The sequence below is a fragment of the Trachinotus anak genome, unplaced genomic scaffold, assembly GCF_046630095.1.
Source record: "Trachinotus anak isolate AG129_WGS33_773 ecotype Australia unplaced genomic scaffold, CSIRO_AGI_Tana_v1 ptg000003l, whole genome shotgun sequence".
NCBI lineage: Eukaryota > Metazoa > Chordata > Actinopteri > Carangiformes > Carangidae > Trachinotus > Trachinotus anak.
In genome coordinates this window covers 11071467-11088606 of record NW_027273854.1, presented here as the reverse complement: position 1 = coordinate 11088606, position 17140 = coordinate 11071467, and the positions used below count along the sequence as shown (strand labels likewise).

Genomic DNA, 17140 nt, shown 5'->3' with positions numbered 1-17140 from the left:
ATGAAAAAAAGCAACAAATTTGATAACAAAATAAAAATCAAATTTTAGGGTTAAAATATTAACCATTTGTGTAAGACTTTTTGGTAATTGCTGTGTGAATTCTTGAGTTATGGCTAAAAATGTATTTTGTGCAGTTGTGCTCTGATTGGTTAGTTTGTAGCCGTGTTCTGATTGGTAAGTTTGTCCTGATTGTTTAATTTGTAGTTGCGTTCTAATTGGTTGTTTGTAGCTGCATTCTGATTGGTTGCTTTGTTCTGATTGGTTGATTTGAAGGTGTGTTCGAATTGGTTGATTTTGTTGATTTAAAGCCATATTGTGATTGGTTGGTTTGTAGCCGTATTCTGATTGGCCGGTTTGTCTGGATTGTTTGACTTGTAGTTGTGTTCTAATTGGTCGATTTGGTTGGTTTGTAGCCATGTTCTGACTGGTTGGTTTGTTCTGATTGGTTGATTTGTAGCTGCGCTCTAATTGGTTGATTCTGTTGATTTATAGCCATGTTGTGATTGGTTGATTTGTAGCTGTGGCCTGTAGCCTTGTTCTGATTGTTTTTTTTTTTTTTGTCAAGCTATCGGAACACAGCTACAAACCAACCAACCAGAATTCAGCTAAATAGCAACCAACAAATATGAATACGACTATACACAAACCAATCAAAATACAGCTGAAAACAACTCTGGACGAACAGACAGACAGACACACAACCCAAAAACGTAATGCCTCTGGCCCTGGCTGCCACCAGCGTGGAGGCATACAAATGCAAAACACTCTTCCAGAACAGTAACCTCCACAATATTCCATTGTCCTCTATTCTGTGCTTGCTTACACAATCGTGAAGGACGCTCCACGTCAACACTCCTCAGGCAGTCTAGACCTCACTCACATCACACAGTAACTCATGATCTTCAAAACTTTCTTTCACCCATGTCTGTTTTGGTCTTCAGCTGTAGTCAATCTCTGCAGCAGCCACTCCACATCCAACAGAATGATGCATGGCCCTCTACAGACTCACATGATTAGCATTGCATGACCATGCTCACATGCAAAGGTGCATATAAATAAAAGATTTGCATTTCACTCTTCTACCATGCCATCACACTGCAAACTGAACTCATTCAATAAGTCACTCACTTTAACAAAAGATGTTGAAAGGCTTCATGCTCACGAGGGACAAGACTAGATTTTACTCTAAAATGACTCTAGTCTCTCCTCTGGAACAACACGACTGAAGTGAAAAGTCAAATATTTACACTGAAACCTTTTATTAATACAGGTTTTAATTTAAGGTGCACAACAGTGCCGTGTTTGAATTCACATCTGATTTAAAATTTTAAATTATGACTATAATTTTTGTATGTGAGAAGGTAGACTGAATGATGAGAGAGAGAGTTTTATACAAAAGCTGTTTAGTTGCTGAATCACATTTGGAAAAAAGATTGGGTTGCATGGATGAAATGTAACAGAGGGACATTTTGCATGTGGCTCATTACTTGCTTCATACATAATTCAACTCTTTATAAATGTTTGCCATCGTTCACATGTTGCTCAGCTAGGCTGACTGCAATTATTTATTATTTTTATTTTACTTTATTCCAGACACATAGGTCCATATCAGTTACAAAAATAAAACTAAAAGTAGATAATATAAACAACAGAAATTATCATAATACATACAAACATCTGTTCCAGTGTTTCCAAAAACAAGAGGAGTACCTTGTGTCAATTCTTCAAAATTCATTAAATTTGTAATAGAAGGTGATTTTTCAACTACCTCCCTCTTTTCATCCTCCCAACAACGAGTCCGAGGAAACCTCCACAGAATAAAATATCCTCCCTAAACTGACAGCTTGCCTTTGAGTGATTGTCTCCATATGCTGCGATTACCGCTGATGAACCATAGCTTGTAATTAGATCATTCAGCTGCTTATACCCCCCCCCCCCCCCCATGGGTCATTTCACAGATGATGCCACTTGTCACCTCCATCCTGGAGAATTACAGCCTCCTGTTATCTTTTCATCGCAGGAGACGGATGATACGTGCAATGGCTCAACAGACAGAAAAATGGATGATGGCAATAAATTTGATTATCATTTGAATGACAGAGTGAATATGTTCAAATGAGTACATTTATACTTGCTGAGTGAGGAGTTCGGTCTTGTTTTCATACAAAGCGCTTGATATAGCCATATCCACAAAGTATCAGACGTTGCCATGGGAGACTGTCGTTTGCTTCCTGCTTCTGAAAATAGTTTGTTTTAAACCATTACCAAAATGATTCCCCTATCCAAACATAGTAATTTTAATCCAAACCGTCATGTTATCAAGCCCTGTAGTGTCTAAACCTACTAAACCTTAATTATAGCATTTACATGATAAATCATATTTATTCATGATTAATGATGATTTGTTGAATTAAGGTTTTGTAGACAAAATGCAACATGTAAACAAGACCATTGTGGAGTTGATGAAAGAAATTTTTATTTTTTAAGCAGGCTGGCAAGGCCAAAACATTGGGCTGTTTCTCTCTACATGTCCTTGCGTGAAGTTGCTGCAGCCCAGAGCTGGATGTCTCTCTTATATACAGGTAGTTCCCATTAAAGTCATGAAGAACAACCATTTATATACCTGGAAATGTACATAATATTAGACACACTGCTGTTTCTTTTAACTGTTTTCTTGTGTCTGAAGTGTCAGTGTGGTATTGTGTCTGTCCTGACACTAGGTGGCATTGACACTAGGTGTCATAAATTTATTTTTTCAAAAGAAACAGATGCAATGAAATAAATATATTTATTTATCTGACCATTCAGATCAATAGGGCTTCAAACAGATAAATACCAGGCTCTGAGTAAGTCCAGTATCCTCAGTGGACACGGCTATAGGACCTGGGCTGGGTTCATCTTTTATTCAAGACTAATACCAAGGTCTCTGGTCAAATACTCAGGGAGCCAAATGTCAATGACAATGTGATATGGAAGCAGAGGAGGCAATAAATTTCTCTGCTCATTGCCCTGGCGTTAAAGTCCCCAAATAGTCTGGCAAATCAGATGCAGCTGAAAGTTTGTTTTGTTTGTAAGGAGCAAAAAAACTTATGCCGAGCAAGCTCGGCTGCTCTATTTTAATGAATAGCACCTCTGATTTCTGTTCCCTTTAGTGCTGATTAATTAAAATGTCAGTTTAAAGGTTTAAAACAAACATTTCCTAGTCGCGCGTCCAGTGAATATTAACAAAATGAGAAATAATTGGTTGATATTTGCTCTCAAATATTTAATTTAATAAAGCTAAAATGCCAAATGCAGCAGTGAAATTCATGCTGCCTGCTCCACTGTAGAAATGACAATGGCAAAAAGATGTGATGTGACGGAGGGAGAGACAGAAGGAGAGGTGTGACAGAGAGGGTGCCAAAAGGCAGCAAGATGGAGAGACAGACAGAGAAAGACAAGACAAAGACCAAAGGATCTGTATCAGAGACGAGGAAAGATAAAAGCCTGCCAGACAGCTGCTGGCAGCTGCATTGTGACATTGGCACGACAAGTTGTCACCGGCAGAGGTATGTGAGGGTACTTCTGATGTTGCCTTGTTTTCCTTCTGTTGTCACTGAGAAGAGAAAGCAGGGCTGTGCACTACTCTGGGACATTGCACTACCCAGGTCAGCTGTTGGTGTGGGAATCTTTTTTTTTTTTTTTTTTTTAAATCTTTTGTCCAAAGAATAACTTATTTGTGATTATCTGGCAGAGCTCCTCTTAAATTGTATAACTGTTGTTTTGGTTGGGGCTTGTAGAAACTCATAATTTATAACTGATGATGAAGTGTTCTGTAAGTATATAATATAAATTTTTAGCACACATTTCAACTCTTTGTGCTACAGAAAGGACATACACACCCACAAACTGTGGGACTGAGGCACCCACAGCTCTTGGCAGCAGGGCCAAGTATTGTAACCGACACAAGCACTGCTGGTAGGTGGGAAGCCAGTGAGGGATGATGCCTAAGTTTTCTTTGGTAAGGGGCTAGGCAGGTTATTACATTATCAGTTTCTACAGGGTTGATATCAAACTTCAGTTTTTTTTTTTTTTTTGGTACCGACCAAAATATGTCTGTGGTACAAATATCAAAAAATTGTGGTGTTCAAAAAAAAATCATCAAATTAAATCAGATTTGCAGTCTTGTTTACCCACTCTCTGATCATATAGTCCCAGATTTAAATAAAAACAAATCTTTGGACATTCAACACATGAAAACGTGTGCTTCTTCTGTTAATGAAAATATAATTATGGATAAACATGTTTATATTTCTCAAAGTTATTGGAAAGAAGGTAGGCCTACACGCAATTGTTGTGTATCATGACTTCGTTAAAAACACTATGATAATTTTGTTGTCCAATTTTCCTCAAAGCAAATACACAGGAACAAACATGTTCAACTATTATCTTCCTCTCTTCTGTGCCCTCTACTTTTTTGTAGGTGTTGTGTACAGAAAATATATTGTATACTGTGCATGTATTTTTTAGGGGGAGATCGTCTTCAGAATACTTAATATGCAACACCAGATTTCATGGAGGTTGCAGCAGTACATAAGCAAAAGGAAAGAAACAATAATCATAACATACACAATGAATTCTTACGCCCCCCCCCCCCAAAAAAAAAAAAAAAAATCAAGAAATCATCATTCCAAACATTAGGCATGAGAATATACAAGTAATCAATCCAAAAGGCCTCTGAGGTAATAATTTCTCTGTCTTCCTCCAAATGTGGGTACACGTGTATCATTTCTCAGTTGCCCTTCAATTCCGCAATGTGTTCTGAACACTAAACACATCATGCATTCCTCACTCTGTACACAATCTCTCTGCATCCCGTTATAACTCAGGTCATACTTTGCTGAGTTCAATAATGAACATGAATTTCCTCAAGGAGACTCAGTCTTTCCACATGACCCGACTTTCCCTCTGTTGCACTTTTGTCTGAGCAGATTAGCTATGGGTGACGATGCTATTCTTGCCAAACTTTGATCAGAGTATTACACCAACAGACAGAGTGGAAAAGTCTGCTCCCAACAACAGGCAGAGTCAGACTGAGCTAACCCAGAGGAGCGCAGGCAGAAAGTAGGACTTCTCCCCTGAGAGGAGGTTTAAGCTCTGCGAGGCAGCTGAGCTAAACGGAGTGACACTGTGTCGCTGTCTGACATAGGAAGAAGACGCAGAGAGATCCTGTCACACTCGCGGCTGTGTGTATTCACACGTTCATGCAGGCCCACAGAAACAAACCCATGAGCTATGTTTGATCTATTCAAAACAAAGATTTATGATGCTTGCTCTAGCATTTTAAAATGCGTCTATTGACATTTGTGGGATTTTTTTATGCGGCTGTCCATCTGCAGATTTTATAGGTACGCACAACACAATATTTCCAATAAAAGACAGGTCAGTAAACAACTTCTGTGCTACAGAACTTCACAACACAAAAAAAAAAAAAAGCACAGAAAACAACGGCCTTGTAAGCTGATTTCTGTGGCCTCACAGGGAAGAGAAAGGCTTTTATGTTTATAAAAGAGCAGCTGACACGTCTATCTGCCAGCAAACATGGGTGTGAGACATGTCTGGATGAGTGATGTGCTTTGAAAAGCTAAGGTCATGGTGAATATGAGTATGAGTGAGAGTGAGACATGTATAGAGGAACTATCCTCACTTCTCTCAGCACTCTCCTCCAATTTGTTTTTGTGCTGCAGAAGTTGAGTATAAGTGCCGGCCCTGAACCTCCCTTTGAGTCAGTGACAAGTTTACATAGTGTTGAATAAACCTGATAAAAGGCTTTACATGTGAGTTCTTTGCTAAGTGGAAAGTGGCAGGGTCTGTTGACAGTAAAAAGGACATTCTGGTGAAACAGAACCTCACCTTGCAAGCGAACACTTAGAAAATGATTGCTTTGCATCAAGGAAAACTTCTTTATCTTCTCTATTTAAATCTCAACTTTACAGATTTTCCTGCAATTCAGTTTAGGCACAGAGACAAAGAAACATGAGCACACATTGCCAAAAGAAGAAAAATTACTCACGAGCTAAGGATGAAACAAGGTCACCTCACAGCATTTGGAGATGAAGGTCTTTTCTTTGGAGAAAAACCAAACCAACAGAAACTATGCCTGGGTTTCCAAGTTGCTCTAAGACTGCAAATAAGCATATGAGCATACGTGACTCTTCTTTTTCAAGTTACCAAAGTGTTAGTTAACCAGCTAAAGGTATCGCCATGCACATGGATGACAGAAAGCTGTTTTTCAATACCATACTGTACCAAGGCATAACTTTAAATGACATGATGCTGAGTTTAACTGCAGAATTCCCTAAGAACTGTACACTATGTGGCTTTTTAACAGACACAGAAGGGGTAATAATCAGTTATAAAGACTAAACCTTTTTGGTGGGAACATAGTTTTTTTGTAGTGTTATAGAAAATCTTAATATTTGGTCTTCTTGGCTTTTAGTGGCTACATTTGTGCACAAATTAAACAGATTTTCTGCACTGAATAGCTCCCCTCCATTTTTCTTTGTGTCACCCCTGACCTGTTTGAGAAACCCACTTTTTCACTAGGCCTTTTTGCATATAAGAAAATGAATGAAACTTAGATTGTCTACTGTTATGTACTTCATTTAACATGTAGATTCAATATGAGGTGAGCAGCTTTTACTTTTTTTGTTGGTACATGTTTGTAGATCTTGTGTGTGAAACTGACATGTGCTGCAGTCCACTATAACAGTGAGGAAATTACAGGGCAAACAACAATTTTATGATGCATTAGTAGAAACTGGTCAAGGAGTAAATGAAATCAGTTCACAAACCCTGGCAGTGCAAGCCAGGATGTCAACATTGTAAATGGATTTCTCCGAATTATGAATGTATGAATATAAAAAGGGAAATCAATAATTTAAGGTTTTCAATATATTATGAAGGGAAAGATATAGAGTGTGCAAAATGTCAAGTGCCAGCAAAATGCAGATTCGTTGTGAGGGGGCTGAAAGGTCTCAACACTGCAGAGAAAAGAGACAAAAGCCATTAACCTGAAAATGTGCCACTTATCTCCATTTTCATTAGAATAAATCGATCCACAAGCCATCTAACTTCATGGCAGGATTGTTCCGCTGTTAGATGTGTGGCAATTTTTGAGACTGTGCATGAGCGCACACGCATATGCATACACACACGCACTGACACAAAAACACACACACAGAGTCCTCATTATTGTGATATCCTCGGTGACATGCGTGCCAACTGTTTCCAGAGATGTGTACTGCGTGTCAGAGGGGCGTGTGGGGCTCTGTGCCTTGTTGTCAATCAAGCTGATACCCTGTCAGTCCTCATGTCAGTCCTTGCGAACACACTTCCTCTCTTTAAGATGTTTTTTTTTTTGGTCTAAAGGAGCTTCTACTCTGGCAAGGAAATAATAAAACTCCTCATCTCTGTTCACATCAAGTGTGTTCATCGTCCCTAAACAAGTGTTATTTTAAATTCCAAATTAGAAAACAACTGTGGAATAGCTCTGAAAACACCTAAAGCCATATATAGAGTTTACTGACTTTGACACATGGATACACAGTCAGTCTGTGTGGGAGGAGTGTGACCTCTGCTGAGATACCTCTACTTTGATCCAGGGCTGCTTCTTCTGCTTTTATGGACCCAATAGCATCTCAGATTCAGTGCTAATGTCTTGACATGCTGCAGGCTTATTAACACTAAAGAAATAGATCCTGGTACAAGAAGTTGTTTGTTTGGTGCAAACACAAAGACACCAAACCTTTACAAGCTTGCAGTAATGCATGTCATTGTTCTGGTTCTATCAAGGAAACCTCCAACGGGTCTTTGCTCACTTGTTGATGTGCAGCCATCAGTTTCAATACACTGTATATTCTATAGCCTGTGGCAACTTCTGTAGAAAAGAGGTTCAGTCTAAATGAGACACAGAATCTCTGTATTCATCTTTGCCTTTTAGAGAAGCTATAGTTTTAAGTTGTCGGTTTCATTAGTACCATATTTGTATCACTGCACCTGTAAATTCATTTTGTGGTAATGCTGCTAATCCCAGTTTCACTGTATCACTTTCATCCAGTGGTGTCTCGCAGACATTGCTCTGGATAATCAATTACTATTGCTTCGAGTTTACAGATTAGGGTTGCTGCTACTGTTGTTTTGAACAGAAATTCATTTTTGTTTAGACAAATTATAGTGTTATAGTGAGTTCACATGAAAGCCACCTACACTTTTTTTTTATAGGGCACTTAGAATTCTGTTCGTACATACTGTATAATTGAAATCCATTTTCACACTTTTTCTATCTCAAACAAAACCTATAAGGTCCTTCTGTCTGGATGATAAAAAGACAGCAGGGTTGTGATAAAAAGCCAGAGTAACCACAACAAAAATAATGACGCCTCTGCATTTTTTCATGCCAGTTAGAGATAAAACACTCCAAAAAGACAAAAGAGGCAGAGTGACAAAAACGAGTTTTTGTATATATGTGTTGAACTTGAGTGTTTTTCTGTTAAAAAAAAAAAAAAAATCTTTGACAAAAAAAAAAAAAAATAAAAAAATAAAAAAATAAAATAAAATAAAATCTCAGTAAACAAAAGTATAATTGGGAAGAAGCCTATGGCATCACATATATTCCCTGCAACTACTGTCAGTAGTTACTGTGACTGATAACAGAAATGATATAGAAACAGACCAGCAACATAGAGGATGGTCTGATCACTCATCTTGTGCAAACCTATCTGGCACAAAGCGCAGTGCAGGACCACTTGCTCTCATGAAACTGTATCATATTAGAAATGTTTTCGGGAAAAATGTAAACGTGAACAAAAACAAAACAAAACAGAGGTTTCAGGAAACTTTCCAAACAAAATCTTATGTCTACAACCCTGCATTTAAGCTTGCAAATGTTTCCCTAAAGCAGAAAAGTCTCTTCACAGACCCTGCAATCTTCTTTATGTTTTCTTTTTTGGCGATGTTGCCGTTTCAGAACAGCTTTTTTTATGCAGCATGTTTATTTTTATGGACTATGGATCCAAAACTCTGTACCCGAGGCTTTTCCAAAAGAACATTTTTCTTCTGGCCTTGTCAATGGATTTCAAACTGTCCAACCTTGAATATTTCTTCCTTTTATATGCCACGAACACCACCAGTTCATTAAAATATTTTACTGTAATGGCAGAGTGAACAATAGAACTAATACATGCCTGTCCTTCCTGGATAATCTTTGATAATAATAAAGTACTTGCAATCCAAATAAATGAAGGGCCAGCTAAGCACTTCAATTTATGACAAAGCCGTCTTTGATTTTTCTATATAATATAAAAGTTCATGGAGCTTTGCAGTTAAAGAAGAGTCAGAAAGAGACAGACTGCAAATCATATTTTGGTTCTGAGAGAGTTTGAATGGCTTTGACCTTTGTCAGCGTCCTCACAGGTAAAGAGCTTCCTTCTGCAGAGTTGCAACAAACTCAGAGGAACATAAAAGGCCCTTTTTTTGGTGAGCAGGCAGAAATGATGTGTTATGTAACAAAGAGCAGTGAGATGTTGGAGAGGAAATGGCCACCCTTTTTCCAAGCTCTCCACAACAAAGAAGAGCCTTTTTAGAGCTATAAAAGTGAAATAATAACAGAAAACAAGGACAAAGAATGAGGAAATTCAAACTCTTTTCACCTGTTTTAAAGTTATTTCCATAGAGGCAATCTAACACCTGTGCAAACGGCAACTTATAGAACCACCTCAATTCATTGAGTGCATGTTTGTGCGCACATAAACATCCCATCTGTTTGGTCACTTTGCGGCTTTACATCAAAGTAAATGGAAATGTCCATAGAAAGCAGCTGCCTGAGCCAGGTGAATCATTTTTCCTCTGACGCTTTGACTCCGCAGAGCTACACTCCACTGGCTGCATCATATATGACTACAGTCAAGAACAGGCAGCAATCTAGCGAAGGAATCGAGCTGACATACTAATAATGTTCCATGCACGGGAGCAAATTGCAGGTGATGTATGAGTGACAAGGTAACAAATTAGAATTACTGCATGTCATGACCTCTCTAAGTTGTAACAAACCAGATGAACAGAATAGTCCACGAAATGTTTCCTCATACAACCTCTGCAAACGTGAAATGTGTCACTTCTAAAATGCCAGAGTCTCTGCTAATTATATATGAGTGGTATTTGAATTCATATCACTGCATTATTTACTGACAGTTTCTCTCATCACCATCTGGTGTGGTGGTGCCATGACATTTAAGTAACAGCTACGTGGTAGGCAGACGGTCATTTCAACTGAAGCCAGTGCGCGCCCCGGGGACAGACTGAGAGATGAATGAAGGCACACAGATGAAGGCTTCATCTCTCTCATTCCTTTAATTGGGTTTGTACAACACAGACACGCAAGCACGATCAAGCCTTCGGGACTCAGCACATGCAGACACACACACACAAACAAACACACAGATGTGAGCGCAACTGCAGCTAATGCATCATCAAGGCCAGACTGTTCAATAAGAAACATTTTATTACATTATTAGAGAATGTATTCTAATCCAGGTTAGAGCTATTGATCTGCACAGTCAATATGAAACATACAATACAATATGAAACTTACAACTTACCCCTTAACTTGGATCACTGTCAGAGCGCTGATCAACTCTAATATGATGAAAATGCTGAAGGATTTTTTTTTGTCTGCAGTCAAAAGCGCAGGTTCAGTTACAAAAAAAGCAGTTGGAGCGGGTGTCTTGCTCAAGGACACATCAGCAGATCACCAAGTCCTGCAAACTATAGTTGTCATTGCCTTTAAAAATTGTTAGAAATTAATTTTATAACATTTTTTCCATCTGCCACTACTGTGGTTCAAGCTGTTCTTATCATTATTTTTATAATAATGTCATTTCAAGGCAAATGGACTGCACTTATATAAAGCTTTTTTTGTCTTCATGACCACTCAAAACACTTTACACTACAAGCCGCATTCACCTATTCACTCAGACATTCATATGGCACATTTATGCCACTCACAGAAAATCATTACATGACTCTGACTTCCCTTCAGTTCTATGGAGCAATTAATGTGTTTCAGCTTATTGCTTTGGTTAGATGCAATTTGAGCTTTTTGGTTCACTCTCCCTGCCCAGCACCAAACAGACAGAGAAAATGAGCAACCAGCTGGGTCATCAGTTGGCTGTGTATTTGCTCACATATGTGCTACAACAACAAGGTGATAATGTGACAATGTTGTGTTTACAGCTTTTTGCACCACTAGAAAGTCACAAAAAAAACCCCAAAAACAATCACCTAATGCAGGTTTAAAGTTCAAAATCCACGTGGCAAACAGGTAACTAACAGCAGTGTCCTGTGTAAAAGTGTCATGTTTTGCAGTAATATAAACAACATCACACTACTTCTGCCTTTACTTTAGGCAGACCTAATTCAAAAACGGTCATCTTTTGCATGGTCAGGTAAATGCTGTTTATTCATTTGAACAAATGACCAAAGCTGATGTTTTTTTCTTTTCAGTGAACAAAGTCTTTTAGTTGCTTAGACGCTCTCTAATCACCAGACCAATCTTACGCCTTTTTTAAATGGTGGGTTTTAGGAACTGCAGGTTAATTGACAGATAGAGGACACTGAATCGTTCTGTTTTGACGATCTGTCCGATTCCCATCCATGCCAAATGATTGCTCTGAGTGATAGTGCCACAGAAGCTGGGCTGCTTTTTAAGAGAGTAACCCAGACAAATGATTTGCAGCTGAGACCTAAATGGACTCCTACAGTCTCCCTGAAGCACTGCTTCTGACAAGAAGACATTCATCACTCTACTAAATAGTTTGTGTATTTCTGCTTCCATGGCTTACACCAATAAATACTTGCCATTGTGTATTACATAAACAAAAGATTGATGATGATCATGAAACACCTCAATAACTCTCTGACCCAGGCAGGAGACTGAAATATATTTAAACGGACAAGAAAAAAATGAATAGTCATTTATGGATGTAAAGAAATGACACTTTTAATCTACACTATTACACCATCCAAATGAAAGCAGCTGATATTTCACATGGAGCATGTTAGTGTAAAAGATGAATTGTTTTGACTTGAGCCCCTCTTGCCTTAAATGTTAAGTCTCTCGCCTCCTTAACGTCATCTGACAGCTCAGATGACGTTAACGCTTTGCTCGCCTAAATGTCTCCTGGCTGGGGAAACAACGATACACTGCAGAGAGGAGCCGGTCTGAGGGCGGCAGAGGAGGGAATGATTTGCCCCTCTCATTTCTCCATCTCCTTCAGAGTGGCATTCATCACCATTAGCGTTCATTAACATGCATTAGTGATTGTTAGGCAGCAGTGTGCCAGCAGGCATCTGTAGCCTGCCGCCGGGCATTTCTCCTCGCTCTAACAGACACTGACTTTATGCAAGCATGGTGGAGGGATGTGTAGATGATAAAGGAAGGAGGGAAGGCTAAGCGGGGCAGGGAAGGACTTGTCAAGCTGTGCCTCTCTTAATTTATCTCTGGGGGACTCAAAATGGTTTCAAATAATAAACTTCAACAGTCTCAGTGGTCAACTTGGACCAATGCAGCAGTGAAACATAACAGAACACAGCAAAGAATAAAGAACAGAGTTATGATAAGTCTTTCGGTGTATTAGGAAATGTATAGGAGGACATCTCTATCTCCACAGACATTTTGACTGAAAAAACACAGGTAACTTATAATTGTAAGTCAAGACAGTGTGACTATGAGACAGCATGAACAACACCAGGACCCTGAAACTAAGGCTACAGCGTTTTAAAATGAGATTGATCTCCGTCCAGAGGAGCTTTTTAACTTCCTATCAGAAATAATATCTGTCCATATTAACATATATCACATCACAAACACAGGTCATGTGTGTGCCAGTGTACACAGGAAACAGGAAAGGAGTGTGACGAATCAGGGAGGGATACATCGTGACTGATAAGGCCCAGTCAGGAAGCAAATGTGGGTGTTTGCATCATCATTTCCAAAAGTCTCAGTTACTGTCCCTTCAGACTAAAACACAACCCCGGAGTTTTCAGACTAAAATGGGGCCAGCAGTGTTTCCAAAAGCCTCCGTTTTAGGGGCTTTTAAGAATAAAACATAGCAGTAGGCCACATACCTACTGATATGTTTTAAGAGTCCAATTTTAATATTTCACACCTGCTTCTCCTGCTTTAACATGTTGAAAAATGTCTGCTGTGATAAAGACCAATTGGAGGTCAGAAGTGACAAATTAAACATTTCATCCAAAAAGGTAAAATAGACTTTTGGTATATTTTGGTATATTCACCACAAAGGGTGAAATGTTTAATTTCTTGTTTTGGATTGTGTAAGAGTTTGGAAAAATTTGAGAGGACATTATGTTGAGTGGGTGATACAGAGCCAAGCCATACAGCTACAGGTGAGTCAAACCTGTACCCCTCCGGCTGCGGCAACAGGCAGCACTCGCAAGAGACAAAATAAACCTAACAATAAAACATAACTACGGGTCATAATAAGCTGCTTCCAGAGACAGGAAGAGAGTCATATTGAGAGCGTACCTGGGTATAGTGTTTTTTACTGTCTGGTATTCCTTTTGCAATATACAATGTACACAGCTCAGATGCTGAATAATTCAGGGCACAACAGAGTGACAGACAGTTTGTAGAGACAATGCAAGCGCCCTGCGTCAGTATCGTCCCAGCTGGCTGAGGTGGAAGCTATAGTATGAAAGACTTCTTTATAAAACAGAGCCTGAAGCACTGGACAAAGAAGAAAATGAGGCTAAAAGGTCCTCTGTGGTGACACCATCTCACCATGCAGAGGGTGGAAAACTTTCTTTAAGATGGCTGAAAGTTTGTTTGTTATTCATCCCTCTGTTATTGCCTGTCAACATATCCGTATCCTCCTCCTCTGCTCTTCTGCTCTCACTCACATCCGTTCTTCCTCCTCCTCTCTCCTTGAGCCGCTGTTCACACCTGGAGCTAATAGAAGCACCTTTTCCCGCTTTAATGATCTGTCAGGGCAGATGGGCACATCATAGTTCTCTTGCAGAGACTGGTGGCAAATAACCTCCTTCCCTTAACGGCCTCTTTGCTGCTCTGAAAGAGCCATTTTATCTGATGACCAGTATCAATTAAAGCAGCTGAAAATTGCCACCCCTCCTGCTGCAGGGCACAATTTCCACACAGAGCAAAACAGCAGGTATGATGACATAGTGACACCAGCTGGCACGGCTTCAGTCCCTCTGACAGCAGTGGCACAATGAAGGACGGTAATGGAGGAGATGGATTTTTCTTAAAAGCTTCCATTTTATGGTCGTAACACTGACTTATCCAGGTGGCAAAATGTGAGAGGTTTTATATTCAAGGAAAAATGGAATGAGCGGTGATGTTCAGCCTGCCTTATCAACACAAATATCCCTGACTGACTGAGAGATGACGTTATACCATTGCCCGAGTGTTGGATTTTTCCCCACTGGCTGTTGCTCATTCGAAATGAATTGGTGCGAACCACTATTATTTGATGAGTGGAGCATTTATAGGCAATGTTACCAACTTGTTGCTAGATTTACCTGCTTTTCAGACCCCTTTAGTGATTTTTTTTTTTCCTCAAAAAAAGCATCTAGGAACAAATCTAGCAACTTTTTGGACAAACCTTAGCTACTTTCTGTGGAAGAGAGTCGTCACTATTGGCCGGGCATTCTCTAAACAGGCACACCCCTCTATTCTGACCGCACAGCAGATGACAAAGATGTGAATGAGCCTTTAACTTTCTCTCTGACTGAATCACAGCACAGTCTTCAACAGCGGAAAAAAAGGTGGCTGCACCAGGCACGTGGCTCGACAGGGTTGTACTTAGTCTCTTCATTATTCTTGGGTGCCCTGTTTTGAGCGTGTGCCATCTTCCATTCCCTTTAAAAGCCATGTGCTTGCACCTTAGCAAATTGCTATTATAATGGCACAGTGTCTCTCACAGAATTAGATTCTATTTGCAGTCAGTTGATTACAAATTGTGACTGCCTATTAAGTCCAGTCCTGACACATGCACGCAGCAGGTCCGTGCTCGCCGAGAGGTATGAAAGGGCTGAGCGAATCAATGTGCTGCGCTCAGCTGTACAATGAAGCAACACCACAAAACACAATGTTAGACATCTTTTATGTTATACAGGAAATGTGTAATTCAATTTTCGGTTCATTAATGGGACAAATTGAATCTTCGCTACCAGGCAGCAAGAAAGAACGCTTCACACAGAGAATCATTTATGTCCAAAAGACATCAATGACGCATGGCAACGTGCAACACACTAACAATGATCCAACCTTCTGAGGACTGTATTGTAATGTTCCACCTGACTCATCTAAACATCATCATCTAGTGATGCAGGCTTTAGCTACTTAAGATTACATACACAGATTTACAGCAGTTTCACAACAGTTTTCAACTACATCCTCAATTTACAAAGTCCAGCCTTTTACTTGGTTTTGACCTAACCTTGCTCCTTTTGCTTCAAGATTTTTTTTACTTTCTATACTTTCATGGCTTGTTTTAATATCTTTGTGGATACAAATAAAATTCAATCATATCTAGAACAGAAAGATAATTCAGTAGGAATTGGCAAACTTATCACAACTTATCTCACTTATTTAAATGAGTCAGAACAATAGAAAGCTATTGCATGCTGCAAAGTTGTTGATTTCTAATTATTTTATTTTAATTAGCTGAATCAATACAGGGAATATGTCTGGGCAGCCAAGATTAGATTGTGTGTTGATTTGTAAACTGCTGTGTTCTGGAGGACAGACTGTATTGAAACACTTTTTAAATAATAAAGCTATATGGTCTCAGCACACGGTTCGAGGATCTTTCATGTTAAGTCTCAGTTCATAAAGCTTTGTGCCCAGTCTATCTGGTCATGTAATGAAGGTAATACAATTCTCTGGTCTAATAAATGGCTTCCTTTGCATGAGTGCTCAGGTGATTCTCATCAGTTTCATCTAATTTGTTTTCAGCCTTCCTGTTGTCAGAGTGCATAAAGTACAAACATTTCACAGCCTGTGCCAACAAGGAGAATAGGCACCGCTGTGGCTCAGTGGTCAGCACTGTTCAAACCCCACCAGGGCTCAGTGGGGCTTTTCTGTGTTGAGTTAGCATGTTCCCTCTATGAACGTTTCCCTCCACACTCCAAAATCATGCATCTTAATCAAGTAAGCCTTTTAAGAATACTGCCGCTACTGACCAAGACACTGGCCTCAGAACTGTTAAGACATAATTAGGACAGGTCAAATGCAGGAGACAAATTTCCCCACAGGGACTCATAAAATATCACTTAACTCAACTGAATTGCTCAATAAAAGCCATTACATTTCACTTTAATAAGTCTGGGGGTATACGGTTCTCTGGGAAAAAGAAGAGGAGAGGACAGACAGCTTGAGAGAGGTTATGGGATTTCTAACCCAATCTAAATGCTAAATACTGAACAAGTCATAATGATACTGTATGTGTTGCTGGCTCAGAATGAGAGCAGCCATCCTAAGTCACATTTCTTCCCCTCTTTATAGAATTACGGCTCAGTGGAGACAGAAAGAGACAGCTGTAGAAAGGGACTGGAGGTCTGCCAGATGACTGGACAGTTGAATCCCTCCAGTCCATAGAAAACAAAAAGTTTGGACTAAAAGCTGACTGTGCTGTCTCACACTAAATTACAATCAATCTACCCTGTTCCTATTTGTTCTTTTGTGTTTCTCGCCCCCTTTCTCTTTGGTTCCCGACAAAATGGGGGGAGACCTTCAGATCGCTCTCTTTGCCCGTTTAACCATCTGTCACATGGACGGATTCTGATGAAAATGTGGGTTCATAATGTCATCGACACTCACTGAATAAAACTCAGCAATATGCAGCAAAGCAGTGTCATTCATTCATCAATAATGAAAGTTATATCAGACGGTACTCAGTCCTTTGTGATCCCGTGGTCAGGATCTAGCCACAGCCTTTCAATTTATGAAATCAATCAAACGGGCCAAGGTAAAGTAAATTCAAATTAATAATAATTGCCACATCAGGCGTGACAATGGGTGCACATGATTATGAACGTTATCATTTCGTGGAAAGAAGAA

The 17140-nt window shown here is 39.5% G+C and overlaps 1 protein-coding gene across 5 annotated transcripts in view; it reads right to left on the bottom strand.

Annotated features, from left to right (window-relative positions):
- The window catches only part of LOC139616655 (ras-related protein Rab-26-like), a 117170-nt gene that overhangs the window by 6750 nt on the left and 93280 nt on the right, over positions 1-17140 (bottom strand). The window lies entirely within an intron of this gene.